At 46.6% G+C, this 6,198-nt stretch overlaps 1 long non-coding RNA gene across 1 annotated transcript in view; it reads right to left on the bottom strand.

Annotated features, from left to right (window-relative positions):
• The window catches only part of LOC106804962, a 12,651-nt gene that overhangs the window by 2,274 nt on the left and 4,179 nt on the right, over positions 1 to 6,198 (bottom strand). The window lies entirely within an intron of this gene.

Below are 6,198 nucleotides of genomic sequence, written 5' to 3'. Positions count from 1 at the left end.
CCTCTCTCTCTCTCTCTCGCTCTGTTTGAAGGTAACCAATGGTGAGGGTTTCATTGTTAACGAAAATGTGGCACGGCAATGTTACACGTTTTATTAGGGAATCTGTTGGTAGTGTCAGACGTGCACTCTTCTCTCGTTAATCAGACCCTTATTGCCTCTCTCAGAAACTTTTATCCTCCCTCGCTACCTTCTTCACTTTAACTCTCCCCCGCTTCCATCTCTTTCATCCCACAGACCCTTCTATCATTGAAACTTTTCCTCCCTTTCTCAGGTTCTGCTTTCCAATTCGGACCCGTCCGTCTCCCTCTGAGATGACCAAATAGAAAAAGGAGGGTGAATAGGAGGGTTAGGGTAAGGAGTAGGAGGAGAGTAGGTGAGGGGAAAGAAGGAGAAGAGGAGGGGTGAACAGGATGGTTTGGCGGGAGGAGAAGGAAGCGGATGATGTGGAAGAAGAAGAAGAGGAAGGAGGAGGAGGAGGAGGAGGAGGAATTGTGTGTACATGTATGTATACGTGGGTCGACACGGCCGCTATCCGGCCCCTTGGTCATGCGTAACCAGCTTATGACACATGCACGCAGCTCTTAATATAACCAACCCGCCGCCGCCGCCGCCGCCGCTGGAGCAGCAGCAGCAGCAGCAGCTCCGCGACTCTATCTGTCTACAGTTAGTTTATTGATCATTTCTACACCAGCTCGGATACCCTGGCACGCGGCGCCGCGTGTGTCGGTTGACGACGTACGGGCGATGAGGCGCGTGCGTGCAGGGTTCGGTTCATTCTGAGTGCACTTGTCGGTGTGCGTGTGCGTGCGTGTGCGTGTGCGTGCGTGCGTGCGCTCTGGTAATGTGATGCACACTGTTTCTTAGCAGTGGCGTATGAGGAAAGGAATTGCTGCTGATATCTATATGCAGACATTAGCGTCCGCATACAGCCAAACCTCTATAAAACGGACACCTGTCTATTAGGGTCAATTTTTGGGACTTTCCCTTGACTGGCCGTTGACTGTTCGCGTGTTCGCACGGCGGAATCAAAGAAGAAAAAACGATGAAATGAGAAAAGAACGGCCTTCGAATGCCTCTTTTATAAGACTGGGGGAGGGGGTTACTTGAAGTCATATTTTGTGACGATATCCTCAATTTTCTACCCACTGGTGCAATCGTAGTTGATGTTGATGATGGTGACGACGATGATGACAGCGCTTTTATATACTTCGTGGAGCTGCAGCTTATTTTTAAACAACAACAACAGCGACGTTCTGTAGGTCCCCTACGGTTAAAATGTGTGAACGCGTTTTAAACGCGTTAAACGTGTCTCGAAAGGTGTTTATATATGCGGATGAAATACGGTTTTGTTCCCTATTTATTTTTGGTAAGTTATTCGTCAGGCCGGAAGGCGGACGTCCGTGAAGGTCAAAGTGCGTCGGTAGCAGCCATGTTGGCCCGTTTTCGTTGCAGTCAATGTAATAGTATTAGCGAGGACAGTCGTAGGTGCGTGCGTACGATGTCAATACACGCTACCACCGGGTGGCGTAAAGTCACCGATAGGTGGCGCACGTACTAGACCGGAAATTAAGTGTGGCGCCAGGTGGCGTAGGGTCCCCGAAAGGTGGCACATGTGCAAGACCGGGGAGTCGACATCGTGCCGGTACACCGCTCTGTGTAGACCGTACACGGCGGTTTAGTCTGTTTCAGTAACGTGAGACTTGCCAAAAATGCCAATGATGTCTATTAAATTATTCAGTTTCTCGGAAGTATTACCTATTCCTAAAGCTGTGACGTCACTAATAAGACCCCGGTTTGCAGACGTCACCACTGTCCTTGAGTTTCCCAGAGGTCAGCTTTGTTCTTGAGTTTTTCAAAGGTCGGCATTGTCTGAGTTTTCCAGAGGTCAGCATTGTGATTGAGTTTGCCAAAGGTCACTACTGTCCTTGAATTTCCCAGAGGTTACCACTGTCCTTGAATTTCCCAGAGGTCAGCATTATACGTGAATAATGCCACGGCTTCTAAATCACTCTTCATCTTCTATGATTCTATGTGGCATCTGACAGAACAATCTCTAAACACGCCCAGAAGGGTGACAGTACACTCATAATGCGTGTTGTTTAGCTTGGGTATCCAGCTTTACAGGGTAGATACCACAATGTGCTCGTTAGTCGAAGTAAGCATAGTCTAGAAGTCGTATTTAATGTTGAGCCAAGTGTAAATAATTTATATTTTGTCATAATGCTGTTGCCAGCATGGATATTATAAAGTGTTACTGTTACAACTAGAATTTAGGATATATATATATATAAATATATTATATATATATACATATATATATATTATATATATATATATATATATAGACAGATCGTTTACTATGCAGAATATATCATGCATTTATGTTTGTACGTAAAAGCAATTTTAGCCATTTTGCATCTCTCGCGAACGCACCACCTAAACCCAAGTGGCTAAACTCAACAGAAAAATATTGAGAATTGAGAATATATTTCGTCTATTTCTCATTGAAAGTACAAACGTTAGAGACCCCAACCGTACCCCACCTCTCATTATCTGCCCCTTAACTAGAAAGCAGTATGTTTGTCTTCGTACGTATATATTATATGTATGGAAACCCCTATGAATCTGTCAGTTATTCCCGCAGTGTAAATTTGATACTGTCACTTTATAAAAGCAATAGTTTTGAGTCTATAATACTAGAAAACGTCTACTCCACTTCTCGCTCTTGTCGTGAAATGTGCCTATCCGGTAGCAACTCCTGTGGCCTATATGAGTTGATGGGATGCCTAATAATATATCTAATATGCTTGCTGAATGTATGCGTGTATGTGCTGCGTGGAATATAGCGCGTCTCAGTCGGTCTAGCAGTAGCTCTTCAGTGAGTGTAGCGTACTAGATCTCTGCGGTCTACGCGCGCTGTTGAGCAGATTTTCTATCGGAGCTCCTTCTGTTTCTGTTATATGAACATCTTATTGTATTCGCGGAATTGCATCGTCATCGTTTCATGTGTTTGTGCGTGCGTGCGTGCGTGCGTGCAGTGTCCGTGTTAGAATGGCGTACGTTACATGTACGTACGTTAGTTACGGTCTTACGGACACTGTGTCTTCTACCACTGAGGTTTGTGATCGCTGGCAAAAGCCTGTAATAGCGGGCTCTAGGCTCGGCTGGGTTGATGCGTGTGCGTGGGCGTGCTATAAGGTATCGGTATCGGTATAGGTGTTCGGTGCTCCCGTTCCTACTCACGTCATGGTGGTAGCAGTTCGTATGTATGTAAACACTCAATGTAATTCCCTCTTGGCGGGTTGTATGAATGTCGAACTCAAGCTTGTTTGCTTAAATGCCTCCCCCCCTTTCTCTATCCAACCTCAGCTATCGCTGCCTTTTGCAACAGTATTCTAATCGTTCCAAAGACGTGTATTATCTCTCGTGACGTGTACATGACGTATATTATGTTGAATGCAGCGCTACACGTGGTACATAACCTATGTGCAGCAATAACCACCGATAATCGACCAAAACAACGCGATTATTTATTTTATATATATATATATATATATATATATATATATATATATATAACATAAGAAGGAGGTTATTGCTGGGCCATTGCTACTGTACTCGGTGTTCGCTGCACACTAGTAGTATTCAAAGATGACGGTGTATTTCGAATGACAACGGGCGTGTGCGGAGTCTCTCCCCTCGCTCTCTCCTTCTGTCAATCTCCCTTCTCGCACCCTCTCTCTGCCCATCTCTAAATTTCCATTCCTGTTCTTGCCCCCTCTCTTTGTCTGTCTGGCTGTGTCTCGCTTTTCCTCCCCTTCTCATCCCTCTCTCTCTCTCTCTCTCTTTCTCTCTATTCTCTTTATCCCTGTCTCCATCTACCTCTCCTCCCCCCTCTCCCTCTCTCTCTCTGTGTTTCGTGTGCCTGTGTGTGCGCATAACTACAGAATGCAGCAGCCGCCAGTAGAGATGAGTCCACCACTCTACGGTGGGTTTATTGATCACACGAGCCTGTTCACTGCCGCCTGAGCCGAGTGCGCGCTACAACGCTCTGCACTGCCTGCCTACCCACCGGTGGCTGGCTGGCTGGCTGACTGACTGACTGGCTGGCTGGCTGGCTGGCCGACTGACTCTCTGACTCGCTCGCTCTCTCATTCTCTCCGTCTCTCACCCCCTCTCCCTCCGTCCTCTACTCTTCGTCGCTCTCTCTCTCTCTCTTTCTCTCTCTCGATCTCTCGCTCGCTCCCTTTCTTCCTTCGGTCCTCTCCCTCGCGCCCCCCTCTCTCTTCTCTATCTTCTTTTCCCTCGTTAACCATTCTCTATTTCTCACCCTCATTTTATCTCCCTCACACGCTATCGTCTGTTCTCTCCCCCACATATCCCTTCCCCCCATCACGCCTCGCTCTTCCTCTCCTCTGCATGTGGCTGCTGCTACTGCTACTGCTGCTGCTACTGCTACTGCTACTGCTGGTGCATCCACCGGTGGCTGACTGGTTGGCTGGTTGGTTGATCAGTGACCGACTAGCTAGCTGCGTACAGTTGCAACTGTGGTTGTTGTGAACGGTTGCCGAGATGCTGCTGCGAGGTGGGCATCCGCGATTTACACTCAGTAATACTGAAGAGTGTGTGCATGTGTCTAGTACTACCTATGTAGCCCGTGACGGAACGAGGGGGCTGCGTGAGTGCTAGAGTGTCCGACGACATATGAAAGATGGACCGAGAAAGGTTTTGCGCGTGTAATTATATCGTCCTTCGATGTACTCACTGATTTAGAAGCCTAATGCGTCGACTGCGTACCCTTAACTCCTTCTCCAGTCGACTCTGTCTATCTCCCTCTCGAATATACATATGTTGGCGTGTAAATACCGTGTGTTTATACTTCTATTGCCAATGTCGTCTGCCATAATGATGATGTAATTATATTTTACAAGCTATGTATGTTATTGCTCAACATTTATAATATATATGTTTCAGTATAAACGTATACCTGGCGAGCGTTTGCGTTTGTTTTCTATATGCGTGTTGATTTTTACCCGGATGAAGGCCTGAGGTGGCGATATCACTTCTATATACGTGCGTGCGTGCGTTTGTTCGTTCGTTCTTTCGTGAGTGCATGCATTCAACCTAGCCCCAGCCCTAAGCCCAGCTCTCACTCCAATCCTAACACAACTCTAACCCCAGCCCTAACCCCAGCGCTAACCCCAGCCCTAACCCCTACATTATCTCAATCCTTACCGTATCATCATCATACATACATTACCTCCATAACCTTAATCATAACCCTGATCCTAATCATAACCCCAACTATAACCCCAATTGCAACCCCAGCCCCAGCCCTAGCCCTAACCCCAGCCCTAGCCCCAACCCCAGCCCCAGCCCTAACCCCAGCATTACATCGACCCTTACCCGTATCATCATCATCATACAATTACATTACCTTTATAACCTTAACCTTAACCTTAACTCTAACCCTAACCTAACCCTTGCCATTATCTAATCCTTACGTCCACCACGTGGGTGCGAGGGTCATGAAGTAAGTTTGACCCATGAGTTACAACCTAAACACATGTGTTTATACGCAGATAGGTTCGCGCTTACACCAACTGTCTGTCAAATAGCTTTCGTGTTTCCTCTTCTCTCCTTGTTGATGCGCGTTTTCTGGATAAAGGGGACTAGTGTGGCCCCAGCGCATTTTTTAACTCTATAATCCCTCACTTAACGACCTTAATTAGTCACCCTCGAGTTGCCTCTATAAACTACTTAAGACGATTTACTCCTTAAGCTATGTATTCTTCCGCCGCTCAGTGAGCATGCGAATATTGACATTGGAGCCTACCTTAGAAACGATACGAGACACGGAGTAAATTTTTGCTTGGTATTCGCGTCGTTCCGTTTCTCGGCGTTAAAATATCGTAAAACGAGGAACTTTCCGGGAAATGTTTCTGCTATCAACCGTTGCCTGGAATGCGATTTTATGGGTACATTTCGTTGGGCGGCGATAGTTGGTAACAGGAACCGGTAATCGATGTCCATTACATCTCTATGTTAATATAATATTGCCCTTCTCTGTCTCTGATTCCCTCTCTGTCTTCCTCTCTTGTTCTCTCTCTCTCTCTCCCTCTCTCTCTCTCTCTCTCTCTCTCTCTCTCTCTCTCTCTCTCTCCCTCTCTCTCTCTCTTCCCTCTTCTCTCTCTTTCT

The sequence above is a fragment of the Priapulus caudatus genome, unplaced genomic scaffold (assembly GCF_000485595.1).
Source record: "Priapulus caudatus unplaced genomic scaffold, Priapulus_caudatus-5.0.1 Scaffold94, whole genome shotgun sequence".
Taxonomy (NCBI): domain Eukaryota; kingdom Metazoa; phylum Priapulida; class Priapulimorpha; order Priapulimorphida; family Priapulidae; genus Priapulus; species Priapulus caudatus.
This window is presented reverse-complemented; position numbering and strand designations above follow the sequence as displayed.